Genomic DNA, 16,144 nt, shown 5'->3' with positions numbered 1-16,144 from the left:
AGACACAAAGCCTTCAGGCTTGTTTTTTTAACACCCTTTAAGTTTTATATTAATCATTATCGGTTGGCTCTTTGTTAGAAACCAATACAGTCCATACACTTCCTCTTCCTCTTCTGGTATCTTGGATTGCATATCCACATCCTCTATGTGGTGTGTCGCAGCACGCTTGCTCAGTTGCGGACACATGCGATGGAGAAACCCCACTCTCGAACAGCCTTTACAAATATACTGTTTAAACCGACACTGATGCTGCCGATGATTTTCCACACAACGCCAACACGGTGAAATCGGATTCATTCCCATTGGCAGACTTTGAGCAGCCACAGATGGATAGGCCATGCCATATGCAGTTCTGCAAAACGATGATACTCTCTTGCTTACAGTACTTGCCGAGTTCCAATTTTTCAATGATATCTGCTTTAAGCTTTTGTCCGTTGTCAGGCATGATTGGGCAATCGTAATGGCCTTGCTCAAATCCAGCATCTCCGCCACCAGTAACTTATGCAGGATCAGCTCGTGGTTGATGCTGATTACAAAGAAGTCCTGCAGCATGTCTGCCAATGCAGTTTTGAACTTACACGGTCTAGCTAGACGTCTTAGGTCGGCAACGAATTCCGATACATCCTGGCCCTCAGAACGAACGGGCCTTCATCTGGTTTGAGATGGTCATGTATCGGAGCATATAATGTTTCATAGTCCTTGTCCGTTGGACTTAAGGGTGAGAGGAGATTCTTTATGAGTCCATACATTTTCGGACCATAAACCGTGAGGAGGATCGCCTGGCGCCGAACTGCGTCTGCCTCTTTCTCCATTTTGTTGGCCACGAAGTACTGGTTCAAGCGGGCTACAAAGTCTGCACAATCTTCTCCCTCCATGAATCGCTGCAGAATTCCAATTGTGCTCATTTTTGCATGTGAAGGTTCTTGTTACCTCTTCGCCAAATGTTGTGTACGCAACAACTCAAAAGACTGAATACTGTAAACTCAGAACAAACCTGGTTCAACTTTATTAGGGTGAAGTGATCACATTATAAGATGGCTGGCCTTTTATCCTTGGGCCGCACACACAGCCCAATGACCTCCGACAGTGGCGCCACCTGGTGGCTCGTAAACCCAAGCATACATACATGACAATGGGCGATTTAATACTTCCGTTTGGCAGTGTGCACGCCAATGACCTCATCAGAAGAGGTGCCTTGAAGCATTTGGAGGGGCTCAGAGAGCGTGATGGATTTCAATTAAAACCTGCAGTGGCCCCGACCATTAATCTGAGATGTTTCACCCATTGTGTCATATCAATGGTGTCTATATTAATTTAAGTGCCTTGCGATATCAGCCTGGATCACTCCTCAAAGCCCGTACACGTTGAGCAAAGGAGCAGTGCTGTAATTGCAGAGTGTGAAATTACCAATGCTTCATGTTCGTCACCTCGCTGGGACTGATTTCAGTTCTGGGCTCAGGAAGGATATATCAGCCTTAGAGGGGATGCACTGCAGATTCACCAGAATGATACCCGGGGCTTAAGGGGATGTCATTGAAACATATAAAATTCTGACTGGTTTGGACAGACTGGATGCGGGGAGGATGTTTCCCCGGGGCTGGGAAGTCCAGAACAAGGCGTCACAGTCTCAGGATATGGGGTAGGAAATTTAGGACCGAGGTGAGGAGAAATGTTTTCACTCAGAGGGTGGTGAACCTGTGGAATTCTCTACCACAGAAGGCTGTGGAGGCCAAGTCACTGAATATATTTAAGAGGAGGTAGATAGATTTCAAAGCCTCCCTGATAAAGTGCAACATCCCCACCGACACCTGGGAGTCCCTGGCCAAAGACCGCCCTAAGTGGAGGAAGTGCATCCAGGAGGGCGCTGAGCACCTCGAGTCTCGTCGCCGAGAGCGTGCAGAGACCAAGCGCAGGCAGCGGAAGGAGCGTGCGGCAAACCAGTCCCACCCTCCCCTTCCCTCAACCACTGTCTGTCTGTGTCTCGTATTGGACTGTTCAGCCACCTAAGAACTCATGTTAAGAGTGGAAGCAAGTCTTCCTCGATTCCGAGGGACTGCCTATGATGATGATGATGATGAGATAGATTTCTAGATACAAAAGGCATCAAGGGGTATGGGGAGAAAGCAGGAATATGGTGTTGAGATAGAGGATCAGCCATGATCATATTGAATGGCGGTGCAGACCCGAAGGGCCGAATGGCCTACTCCTGCACCTATTTTCTATATTTCTATATTTCTAGAGGACAAGTTGCACAGACTCGGCTGCATTCCCTCCAATATAGAAGATTAAAGGATGATCTGGTTGAGGTGGTTAAGATGATTAAAGGAGTTGATAGGGGTAGATATTTCCTCGGGTGGGGGCAGTCTAGAACCAGGGGGCATAGTCTTAAAATTAGAGCCCGGCCGTTCAGGGGTGATGTCAGGAAACACTTCTTCACACAAACGGGAGTAGGAATCGGGAACTCTCTCCCCCCAAAAAGGTTGTTGAGGCCGGGGGGTGGGGTGGGGGGGGGTCAATTGGAGATTTCCAGACTGAGATTAATAGCTTTCAGTTGGGTAAAGGGTATTACGGGTTACTAACGCTATCCTGGGCACAATCCTTGAGGACGACAATCAGAAGGGGCACTTTGGTCTTGGTTCAGAAGTCCTAGGCTTCCATGGCGGGGAGATGGGATTGAGATACAGATCAGCCATGATCTCATTGAATGGTGGAACAGGCTCGAGGGGCTGGGTGGCCTCCACCTGCTCCTGTGTTCCTAAACCACAGCACATCGCCCACTCCGTTTTTGCCTCAAACCTACTTCTGCTAGATCTGCATCCTGTACATGGCCTAAAGGGAACCCTTCCATTGCAAGAGTATTGCTATGAATCAACAGTGGGAGCAGTGCCCCCTGTATCTTCCATTTAGTGCCTTTTGTCAACAACAACATGTATTTATATAGCGCCTTTAACATAGTGAAACGCCCCAAGGCGCATCGCAGGAGTATTATAACAAAAAAAAAATTTGACACCGAGCCAGATAAGAAGAAATTACGGCAGGTGACCAGAAGCTTGGTCAAAGAGGTGGGTTTTAAGGAGCGTCTTGACGGAGGAAAGAGAGGTAGAGAGGTGGAGAGGTTTAGGGAGGGAGTTCCAGAGCTTGGGGCCCAGGCAACAGAAGGCACGGCCACCGATGGTGGAGCGATTATAATCAGGGATGGTCAGGAGGGCAGAATTAGAGGAGCGCAGATATCTCGGGGAGGGGGGGTGGGGCTGGAGGAGATTACAGAGATAGGGAGGGGCAAGGACAAGAAGAAAGATTTGCATTTATATAGCACCTTTCACGACCAGACGCCCGACAGCGCTTGACAGCCAATGAAGTACTTTTCGAAGTGTAGTCACTGTTGTTAACGTCAGCAACGCGACAGCTATTTTGTGCGCAGCAAGCTCCCACATACAGCAATGACCCAGATAATCTGTTTTTTTTAATGATGTTGATTGAGGGATAAATATTGGCACCAGGATATCGGGGAGAACTCCCCTGCTCTTTTTCCAATACTGCCATGGGATCGTTTACATCTATCTGAGAGGGCGGATGGGGCCTCGGTTTAATGCCTCATCCAAAAGACATCCAACAGTGCGGTGCTCCTTCAGTACTGCCCCTCCGACAGTGCAGTGCTCCCTCAGTACTGCCCCTCCGACAGTGCAGTGCTCCCTCAGTACTGTCCCTCCGACAGTGCAGTGCTCCCTCAGTACTGCCCCTTCGACAGTGCGGCGCTCCCTCAGTACAGTCCCTCCGACAGTGCGGCACTCCCTCAGTACTGCCCCTCCAACAGTGCGGCGCTCCCTCAGTACTGCCCCTCTGACAGTGCGGCACTCCCTCAGTACTGCCCTTCCGACAGTGCGGCGCTCCCTCAGTACTGTCCCTCTGACAGTGCAGTGCTCCCTCAGTACTGCCCCTCCAACAGTGCGGCGCTCCCTCAGTACTGCCCCTCCGACAGTGCGGCATTCCCTCAGTACTGTCCCTCCGACAGTGTGGCGCTCCCTTAGTACTGCCCTTTGACAATGTGGCGCTCCCTCAGTACTGCCCCTCCTACAGTGCGGCACTCCCTCAGTACTGCCCCTCCGACAGTGTAGCGCTCCTTCAGTACTGTACTGGGAGTGTCAGCCTAGATTTTTGTGCTCAAGTCTCTGGAGTGGGACTTGAACCCACAACCTTCTGACTCAGAGGCGAGAGTGATACCAGCTGAGTTGTGTCTGATGCACCTCTCTCGCGCTATACAAACCTATAATCTTGCCCTTCGAGACACCCAGCATCATATCCCATTAGCTACCCTGACGCTCATGATTGTGATGGACTGCCCTAGATCCCTTGGTTGAGTCCAGCAAAATATCATGTGTGACTAGGAGGGCTGCTATCATAGAAACATAGAAACATAGAAAATAGATGCAGGAATAGGCCATTCAGCCCTTCTAGCCTGCACCGCCATTCAATGAGATCATGGCTGAACATGCAACTTCAGTACCCCATTCCTGCTTTCTCGCCATACCCCTTGATCCCCCTAGTAAGGACTTCATCTAACTCCTTTTTGAATATATTTAGTGAATTGACCTCAACAACTTTCTGTTGTAGAGAATTCCACAGGTTCACCAGTCTCTGGGTGAAGAAGTTTCTCCTAATCTCGGTCCTAAATGGCTTACCCCTTATCCTTAGACTGTGACCCCTGGTTCTGGACTTCCCCAACATTGGGAACATTCTTCCTGCATCTAACCTGCCTAACCCCGTCAGAATTTTAAACGTTTCTATGAGGTCCCCTCTCATTCTTCTGAACTCCAGTGAATACAAGCCCAGTTGATCCAGTCTTTCTTGATAGGTCAGTCCCACCATCCCGGGAATCAGTCTGGTGAACCTTCGCTGCACTCCCTCAATAGCAAGAATGTCCTTCCTCAGGTTAGGAGACCAAAACTGTACACAATACTCCAGGTGTGGCCTCACCAAGGCCCTGTACAACTGTAGCAACACCTCCCTGCCCCTGTACTCAAATCCCCTCGCTATGAAGGCCAACATGCCATTTGCTTTCTTAACCGCCTGCTGTACCTGCATGCCAACCTTCAATGACTGATGTACCATGACACCCAGGTCTCGTTGCACCTTCCCTTTTCCTAATCTGTCACCATTCAGATAATAGTCTGTCTCTCTGTTTTTACCACCAAAGTGGATAACCTCACATTTATCCACATTATACTTCATCTGCCATGCATTTGCCCACTCACCTAACCTATCCAAGTCGCTCTGCAGCCTCATAGCATCCTCCTCGCAGCTCACACTGCCACCCAACTTAGTGTCATCCGCAAATTTGGAGATACTACATTTAATCCCCTTGTCTAAATCATTAATGTACAGTGTAAACAGCTGAGGCCCCAGCACAGAACCTTGCGGTACCCCACTAGTCACTGCCTGCCATTCTGAAAAGTCCCCATTTACTCCTACTCTTTGCTTCCTGTCTGACAACCAATTCTCAATCCACGTCAGCACACTACCCCCAATCCCATGTGCTTTAACTTTGCACATTAATCTCTTGTGTGGACCTTGTCGAAAGCCTTCTGAAAGTCCAAATATACCACATCAACTGGTTCTCCCTTGTCCACTCTACTGGAAACATCCTCAAAAAATTCCAGAAGATTTGTCAAGCATGATTTCCCTTTCACAAATCCATGCTGACTTGGACCTATCATGTCACCTCTTTCCAAATGCGCTGCTATGACATCCTTAATAATTGATTCCATCATTTTACCCACTACCGATGTCAGGCTGTGTTGTAGGCATTAGGCACCTGCTGAATATATCTAAACTCATATAGATTTAAAGTGGCCACATATAAAATGGCTGCCCAAGCATGCTGGGAGCTGGGTTAGCCAAGTTCGCTAAAGCTGCTGACTGAGCACTGACTCTGCAGAGCCTGGTCTCAGGAATGTCTTGAATCAACAGCTTGAGACAAGATAGTATATAGAACACTGCGGTACCGAGTACGGAATGTCCTCAAGTCAGTGACCCCCATATAGGGTGCCTAGCAACCATAGAGGTAAGGAGCTAGGCACCGGCAGAATCCATGAGCAACGAAGTTAAGGGGGGCCTGGAGAGCATCAAATGGATAGGGTTCCACCCCCAACTGTCATGCAGCCCCCTGATGTACCAGGGTTAATTCTATTGGCCCATTTAAACCTATATGTAATCTATAATCATTATGATTGGATTGTGTCCAGCCGAAGTGGGCTGAGTAACTGTAATGAACTATTGTAAAACATATAAATATCGATGAATTACTTTGTTCGATGGAGTGAAGTGCCTGGATCCAGTCCTGAGGCTTCCTCCCCGCTGGCGTTAATAAAGGCCTCATTGGCGTTGGAACCGACTCTGAGTGTTGAGTGATTCTTCTGAGAAAACATTCACGCTAACAGGCTGACCGGTCTATAATTCCCTGTTTTCTCTCTCCCTCCTTTTTTAAAAAGTGGGGTTACATTGGCTACCCTCCACTCCATCGGAACTGATCCAGAGTCAATGGAATGTTGGAAAATGACTGTCAATGCATCCGTTATTTCCAAGGCCACCTCCTTAAGTACTCTGGCATGCAGTCCATCAGGCCCTGGGGATTTATCTGCCTTCAATCCCATCAATTTCCCCAACACAATTTCCCGACTAATAAGGATTTCCCTCAGTTCCTCCTCCTTACTAGACCCTCTGACCCCTTTTATATCTGGAAGGTTGTTTGTGTCCTCCTTAGTGAATACCAAACCAAAGTACTTGTTCAATTGGTCCGCCATTTCTTTGTTCCCCGTTATGACTTCCCCTGATTCTGACTGCAGGGGACCTACGTTTGTCTTTACTAACCTTTTTCTCTTTACATATCTATAGAAACTTTTGCAATCCGTTTTAATGTTCCCTGCAAGCTTCTTCTCGTACTCCATTTTCCCTGCACTAATCAAACCCTTTGTCCTCCTCTGCTGAGTTCTAAATTTCTCCCAGTTCCTGCGTTCGCTGCTATTTCTGGCCAATTTGTATGCCACTTCCTTGGCTTTAATACTATCCCTGATTTCCCTTGATAGCCACGGTTGAGCCACCTTCCCTTTTTTATTTTTACGCCAGACAGGAATGTACAATTGTTGTAGTTCATCCATGCGGTCTCTAAATGTCTGCCATTGCCCATCCACAGTCAACCCCTTAAGTATCATTCGCCAATCTATCCTAGCCAATTCACACCTCATACCTTCAAAGTTATCCTTTCAGACATTCCTGGAGGAGACAATCTGAACCCGCCTCTCACGACGCAACCCAATGCATCATCGATGGAGGGGTGGAAAGGATGGGCAAGGCGGGACAACCTTGCCCCACTCTTCCAGTGAAAGTAGAAGTTAGTTGAGGTCCCCGTTAAATTAACCCAGTTTTAGGGTACTCCTGTTGGCCTTGGATGCCCAGAGTGATTGAGCGATCCGCATCATATTGTTATCCAGTGACCCTGAGGATGCTAACGTTGGTGTGTCTGTCCTCCCAGGGGATTTGTAGGATCTTGCGGAGACATGGTTGGTGGTATTTCTCTGAGGTGTCTACTGTACATGGTCCACATCTCTGAGCCATACAGGAGGGCGGGTATTACTACAGCCCTGTAGACCATAAGCTTGGTGGCATCCGGGAGGGCGTTGAGCTCCTCGAATCTCATCGCCGAGAGCATGCAGAAATCAAGCGCAGGCAGCGGAAGGAGCGTGCGGCAAACTTGTCCCACCCTCCCTTACCCTCAATCACTATCTGTCCCACGTGACAGGGACTGTGGTTCTCGTATTGGACTGTTTGGCCACCTAAGGACTCATTTTAATAGTGGAAGCAAGTCTTCCTCGATTACGAGGGACTGCCTATGATGATGATTCGATCGTGTAATATAACTCCTTCTAGTGGAGTACTGTGGTAATGCATCTTCTCATGTAAATACAATAAACGCATCATGTGACTAGGTCACCTGGCATGTTCCTGTGTGTGTTTGTGATGGCTTGGAGAATGTATCACAGCCAGCCAAAACTATGAGTTGGATAACGCTGGCCAAGTATTGAGATTTCTGCTCCTCCTGCTCAGTGCCTCCATCTTTGTGAGTGTGGACCTTGGGTGAGGATAGGATTGGGCTTGTCTGTAATGCCCTATGTAGTTGGATAGCCTACCAATATTTACTCTGAGGAAGGGCCACGAGGTATTGAGGGTTATGGAACTGTACCCTAGCAGGAATTGGTGCCTTCAGGAGAGAAGAGGTAAGAAAGTGTCATAGAATGTACAGCACAAAAACAGACCCAACAGGACCAACAGGACCAACAGACCCAACAGACCCAACAGACCCAACAGACCCAACAGACCCAACAGGACCAACAGACCCAACAGGACCAACAGACCCAACAGGACCAACAGACCCAACAGGACCAACAGACCCAACAGACCCAACAGGACCAACAGGACCAACAGACCCAACAGACCCAACAGGACCAACAGACCCAACAGAACCAACAGACCCAACAGACCCAACAGGAGCAACAGACCCAACAGGACCAACAGACCCAACAGGACCAACAGACCCAACAGACCCAACAGGACCAACAGACCCAACAGGACCAACAGACCCAACAGACCCAACAGGACCAACAGACCCAACAGGACCAACAGACCCAACAGGACCAACAGACCCAACAGGACCAACAGACCCAACAGGACCAACAGACCCAACAGGAGCAACAGACCCAACAGGAGCAACAGACCCAACAGGACCAACAGACCCAACAGACCCAACAGGACCAACAGACCCAACAGGACCAACAGACCCAACAGACCCAACAGGACCAACAGACCCAACAGGACCAACAGACCCAACAGGACCAACAGACCCAACAGGACCAACAGGACCAACAGACCCAACAGGACCAACAGACCCAACAGGACCAACAGACCCAACAGGACCAACAGACCCAACAGACCCAACAGGACCAACAGGAGCAACAGACCCAACAGGAGTAACAGACCCAACAGGACCAACAGACCCAACAGGACCAACAGACCCAACAGGACCAACAGACCCAACAGGACCAACAGACCCAACAGATCCAACAGACCCAACAGGACCAACAGGACCAACAGACCCAACAGGACCAACAGACCCAACAGGACCAACAGACCCAACAGGACCAACAGACCCAACAGGACCAACAGACCCAACAGAACCAACAGACCCAACAGAACCAACAGACCCAACAGGACCAACAGACCCAACAGGAGCAACAGACCCAACAGGACCAACAGACCCAACAGGACCAACAGACCCAACAGACCCAACAGGACCAACAGGACCAACAGACTCAACAGGACCAACAGGACCAACAGACCCAACAGGACCAACAGACCCAACAGACCCAACAGACCCAACAGGACCAACAGGACCAACAGACCCAACAGACCCAACAGACCCAACAGGAACATGCCAGTGTTAATGTTCCATACAAGCCTCCTCCCACCTTAATTAATCTCACTCTATCAACTTTTCCTCTATTCCCTTTCTCCCTCATGTGTTTACCCAGCTTCCCCTTAAATGCATCGATACTATTTGCCTCAACCCCTCCCTGTGGCAGCGAGTTCCACATTCTCACCGCTCTCTGGGTAAAGAAGTTTCTCTTGAATTCCCAATTGGATTTCTTGGTGATTATCTTATATTGATGGCCCCTATTTCTGGTCTCCCTCATAAGTGGGAAACATCCTTAACTGCATCTATGTAATTCATAGAATCATACAGTGGTTACAGCATAGGAGGCCATTCGGCCCGTCGAGCCCAATGCCGGCTCACTGCAAGGGCACTTCAGCCCGTCCCCCTCCCGCGCCCTTTCCCTATAGCGCTGTAATGTTTTTCTTTCAGACACTTATCCAACTCCCTTTTGAAAGCCACGATTGAGTCGGCCTCCAGCACCCTCTCAGGCAGCGCATTCCAGATCCTAACCACTCGCTGCGTAAAAACATTTTTTCCTGATGTCTCCTGTTATGTCTTTAATACTCTTATGAATGACTCCACGAGGTCTAGTATTGTACTTGAGCTGTTGTGACCTTAGTCCCATTTATTGTAACTCCAGAGTGAGACACAAGCATGGTGGGCAGCCTTTTATACTGGGCCCTGCACACCTATGCAGGTGACCCTCAGGTCTCCCACCGCAGTGCCCTCCGGTGGCACACCTTATGTGACTATACAGTTAGTATACATGGTCTACATACGTGACATCACTTCTCCCCAAGTCTTTAATGCAAATTGACTTGTACCTTGATGGTGACCTGGGCTTTGCTCTTCCTGGTTGACCATTGGAGGGCCGCTTCTAGCTTGGGTGGGTTGGTAGTGAGATTTGTTGTCAGTGGAGGTCCCCCTGGTTTCTGGTTGTGAGTCCATGACTACTCCATTCTCCCCCCACACAGAGATCAGGCTAATGGCCCGTTACATACAAGTTGCATTCAAGTTCATCACATGGGTTTTACATTTACATCTTGGTACATTTGTTGGGTGGATTACAGTTGCGTTTCTTTTTGTGTGGTACATTTACATGATCAGTACAGGTATATCAGTACAGGTACACAAGGACAGTCTAGTTCCAGCACGGCCGGATGAGATCCGGGTCGTCTGGTGGTAGCCCAGCGCCCCATGCTGGTGGGTCTGTGGGCAAGGTGAGCTCATTTTGCTCCAGTTGCCGGAGCTCAAGGCTCTTGCCGTTACTCCTAGTGTTGGGCAGGCCCAAAGGCAGCTGATGTGTCTGTGACCTCCCTGTCCTTTTCGTTTGCACAGTGTTGCTGCTGCTCCCTGGGAAGCGGTCTGAGTGAGTGAGTGCTTCGTCTAAGCGAGGGTGGGGCAGCCTCGTCTTGTCTAGCAGTTTGCAGGGGACTGCTGACTCGCTTTCCTCGAGGGCACTGTTGTGAGCACTCTCTAGTTTGGGATCCTGGCTGGTCCAGGTCCCGTTCGGAGGAGCCGTTGCAGGTGACCCTTCGCTCTTGGGCATTGCTGTAGTGGCGAGTGGGTTTGTGGGCTGCACCTTTTCCACCCGGGTGATGGGCAACGGTAGCCGACTGCGAGCATAGGCACAGTTTATTGTTTCTGGCCCGTGGCGGTTCATGCCATCGGGTGCCTGCAATGTTAAACCGATCTGAGGCAGGGCATCGCTATCGGTGTCTCTGCTCTCCGGGGATCGTTTACTCTGTGGCTTGTCTACTTCCGTCAGCTGTGGGGACACTTTATGATACATCGTTCTGGTCCCGGGGACGCAGGCTACAGCATTGGGTAGCCCGCTGGACCTGTCTACGACCGTTAGGTGTTCGCCCGCTACATTGGCTGATTGCAGTTTGCACCCGACATCGCTCAGCAACATTTTGCTCGTTACAGCTGGACTTTTACATTGGTTACCAATTTCAAGCAGTTCAAAAATGGCGGGTTGCTGGCCTCCTTTAAAATGGCCTTACTACTTTTACCCCAGTCGTCTTCCTTGCGTGGAACCACGTATTGTTGCTCCATTTAGTGCTGCACCTCGTGGTTTGGACGCCATCTTTTCCCTGTCTGTGATGTTGACTGCCGCGATCTTCTTTCCCAGGGATTCCGCCACTGAAGCTGGGATGGTGCCCTCGGATCCAATCTTCCTCCCCAGGAGTCCTGCCACTGAAACCGGGAAGGTGCGTTCGGGTTGTCCCGGCCGGATCATCGCCACGCAGTCGTGATGAGCGGTCTGTGCCTCGGGGGCTGCGCGGATCTGCTCTCCAGTGTCTGGTCCAACCGAAGGTGGGGGCTTGCTCTGCCTCTGAGCACGGGGGACGTTGATCACTGGAGGGATGAAGTCTTCCCAGCTCCAATGAATCTTCCCCATCCATCTTCTTCCAAGTAGCGTTGGTCCATGACCTGAAACAATCCACAATGGTAAATTGTGCACTGAGCCATCATGGGATACATTTCATTTCAAGGTACAGTTTAGTACAATCTGCAAATCACATTACATGTAGTACTGTGTAAATAAGGGTGTTACATGGAGCAGATAAGAACAGGTTTACGTTACATTCCAGGATACATTTCAATACCGATCACCAGTCACGTTACATGTAGCACTATGCAGATGAAAGCAGTATACGGAACGGGTGAGGATACATTTACATTTCTTTACAGGTTACTAAACAGTGCAGAGACTTTCGTTATACATGGCACAACACAGGTGTGTTTCAGTACATGGTGCTCTATGTATACAAGCAGATTAACAAGTACAGCCCGAGGGGGGTCTGATTCCATCCCCTGGGTTTACTGTGGCGGAAGGACCTTAAACTCTGGCCCTTCCCCACCGTGCCTTTGCGGCGACTGCACCAATCTTTACTGCGTCCCTCAGCACGTAGTCCTGGTCCTTGGATTGTGTCAATCTGCAACACTCGGCCGTAGATATCTCCTTGCTCTGGAAGACCAGCACGTTTCGGCAAGACCAAAGAGCGTCTTTGACCGAGTTGATGGCCCTCCAGCAGCAGGTGATGTCTGTCTCGGTGTGTGTCCCTGGGAACAGCCCGTAGAGCACAGAGTCCTGTGTTACGGAGCTGCTCGGGATGAACCTCGACAGCAACCACTGCATCTCCATCCAGACCTGCCTTGCAAAAGGGGCAATCCCAAAGGAGATGGATGACAGTCTCATCCGCACCACAACCAACTTGGGGGCAGAGTGCCGTGTCTCTGAAACCCTGGCTGTGCATGAAGGATCTGATGAGTAGGGCCCTCCTCACCACCAACCAAGCCACGTCTTGGTGCTTGTGTGAAAGCTCTGGCGATGAGACGTTCTGCCAGATGAGTTCGACAGTCTGCTCGGGGAACTGTCCGACAGGATCCATCATCTCCTTCTTCCGTAGGGCGTCCAGGACGTTACGTGCTGACCACTGCTTTATGGCCTTGGGGTCAAAGGTGAAAAACATTTCCACAAAGGACAGGTGGACAGGCATGTTCCAACTGGTTGGAGCGTTCCGCGGCAGCCTGGCCAGACCCATCCTTCGCAACACTGGGGACAGATAGAATCTCAGCACGTACTGACACTTGGTGTTTGTGTACTGGGAGTCTGTGCACAGCTTGATGCAGCCGCACACAAAGGTGGCCATCAGGATGAGGGCCATGTTCGGAACATCCTTTCCCCCTTTGTCCAGAGATTTGTACATCGTGTCTCTGTGGACACGGTCCATTTTGGACCTCCAGACAAAGTGGAAGACGGCCCGGGTGACTGCCGCGGCGCAGGAGCGAGAGATGGGCCAGACCTGTGCCACGTGTAGCAACCCCGAGAGCACCTCACTCCTGATGACCAGGTTCTTTCCTGCCATGGAGAGGGAGCACAGCTTCCACCATCCCAGTTTATGTTTCGCTTTAGCGATACTCTCTTCCCAGTTTTTGACGCACGCCTCGTTTGCTCCGAACCATATTCCCAACACCTTCAGGTAATCTGGCTTCACGGTGAAGGGGATAAAGGATCGGTCGGCCCAGTTGCCGAAGAGCACGGCCTCGCTTTTGCTGCGATTGACCTTTGCTCCCGAGGCCAGTTCAAACTGGTCGCAGATTGTGAGCAACCTGCGGACCGACTGCGGGTCCGAGCAAAAGACGGTGACGTCGTCCACGTACAGGGAGATCTTGACCCGAGCTCCTCCGCTGCCTGGGATCATCACCCCTCTAATGCCCGCATCCTTCCTGATGGACTCGGCAAAGGGCTCGATACAACACACAAACAAGACAGAGGAGAGAGGACAGCCTTGCCTGACTCCAGACCTGATTGGAAAGCTTTCAGTTTCCCATCCGTTAATTAGAACTGTGCTACTGATGTCTCTGTAGAGCAGTTGGATCCAATTGCGGATACCCTCCCCAAACCCCATTTTGGAGAGCACGTCCATCAGGTACGTGTGTGATATCCTGTCGAAGGCCTTCTCCTGGTCCAAACTGATTAACCAGGTGTCCACCCCCCTGTCCCGCACGTAGGCGATCGTATCCCTGAGTAGCGCGAGGCTATCAGAGATCTTCCTGCCGGGGACAGTGCAGGTCTGGTCCGGGTGAATCACCAGCTCAAGAGCAGACTTGACCCTGTTGGCGATGACCTTTGACAGGATCTTGTAGTCCACATTGAGCAGCGAGATGGGCCGCCAGTTTTTGATTTCCTCCCTCTCCCTCTTCTGCTTGTAGATGAGGGTGATGATGCCTTTCCTCATTGATTCTGACATGCTGCCGGCCTGAAGCATACCCCCGTACACTTCCAGTAGGTCTGGGCCCATCCAGTCCCACAGAGCCCAATACAACTCGACTGGTAAGCCGTTGCTTCCGGGAGTTTTACTCGTCGCAAGGGACCGGACGGTCTTTGTCAGCTCGTCCAGAGTTAACGGGTGGTCCAGACTCTCCCGCTCGCTGTCGTCTAAGACCTCCGAAATAGACGACAGGAAAGACTGGGAGGCCGCGCGGTCTGTGGGCTTGACATCGTACAGCCTGGCATAGAAGGATTTGCTGATCCTCAGCATGTCAGGCTGTGAAGACGTCACAGAACCGTCTTCTTCCTTTAGGCTGGTGATCACAGAGCTCCCCCTGTGTACCTTTTGGAAGAAGAAGCGCGAGCACGTCTCATCCTGCTCGACGGAGCGGACTCTGGAGTGGAAGATAATTTTGGAGGACTCTGAGGCAAAGAGCGAGGCTTGCTGGCCCTTCACCTCTTCGAGTTCCTCCGTGACGTCGACCCCCATCGACTGCAGCAGGAGCAGGTTTTGCATATTTTTCCGGAGTTGGGACAATTCCCTCCGACTCCCTGTCGCCTCCTGAACACTTTTGAGGATGAAGAACCTCTTGATGTTCATCATGATTGTTTCCCACCAGTGCATGGGGGAATCACAGAGGGGTTTTACGTTTCTCCAACCTTTGTAATCCCTCGAGTTCCTCCACGTTTTCCGGAGTCAACAGTTTCACGTTCAGCTTCCATATCCCTCTGCCAACTTTCTGGTTTTCCTGTGGGCGACAGTCGGCCAGTAGGAGGCAGTGGTCAGAGAAGAACACCGGCGTGACGTCGGTGGATCTGACCTGGAGCGTGTGGGACACAAACAGGAAGTCTATGCTGGAACGGACGGACCCGTCTGGTCTCGACCAGGTGTATCTGCGCGGTGCTCCGTCTGCACAGCTTGGCATCTTTTACCGCGTCCATCAGGAGTCTGGACGTGGTGCCCAGCTTGCTGTCGGCTCTGCTGGATCGTCCAGCCGCATCGATGATGCAGTTGAAGTCACCGCCCAGAATGACCGGTCTGGACGCTGCCAGCAGCAGTGGGAGCTGCTGGAAGAGGGCCAGACGCTCGTTCTTGAGAGCTGGGGTGTAAACATTAATTAACCTGAGAGGGGAGTTTTTGTACATTACGTCTGCTACGAGGAGGCGGCCGCCCACCACCTCCTTAACTTCGGTGATGGTGAAGTGGCCTCCCCGCAGCAGAATGCCTAGGCCGGAAGCCCAGCTGTCGTTGCCTCCTGACCAGATGGATGGTCCATGGGCCCACCATCGTGACCACTGCCGGTAACTGCTGAAGTGCGGCAGACCGCACTCCTGCAAGAACAGCAGGTCCGCTTTGACCTTGGCGAGGTACCCCAAGGTGGAAACACATCGCGTAGTGGATTTTACGCTACGCACGTTAATAGTAGCAATTTTAAAATCCATTTTAACGTTACTGTTTACAGTTACAAACATTACACTTCAAGTAAATCGTCCTTTAAGTCTGAGGTCTGCCCAGTGGCCGGTTCCGGAATACATAGATGATTACAATAAAAGGCTACTACACCTGGGCTGGCGTGTTCGTCATCCTCTGCTGTGGGAGTGTTTCGACCAGGGGACTGCTCTAGTGCTGCGATAAAGTCCGATATGTCCTCTGCACTGTCCTCGCCTGGTGTTGGTGGTTCCCTCTTTTCATCAGTCGCGGCGGTCTCGGGCTGGTGTGCTCCGATCGCTGCGTCGCTCCCGGTATTCCGGAGGTGGGGTGTGCTGGGCACTTCGCTGCTCCCGTTATCCCGGAGCTGGTCTGCGTTGGTCGCTTCTTCACTCCCGGTGTTCCGGAGCTCGTGTGCGCTGAGCGCTTCGCTGCTCCCGGGTTCCTGGAG

Source organism: Pristiophorus japonicus, chromosome 19, assembly GCF_044704955.1.
Source record: "Pristiophorus japonicus isolate sPriJap1 chromosome 19, sPriJap1.hap1, whole genome shotgun sequence".
Classification (NCBI taxonomy): domain Eukaryota; kingdom Metazoa; phylum Chordata; class Chondrichthyes; family Pristiophoridae; genus Pristiophorus; species Pristiophorus japonicus.
This window is presented reverse-complemented; position numbering follows the sequence as displayed.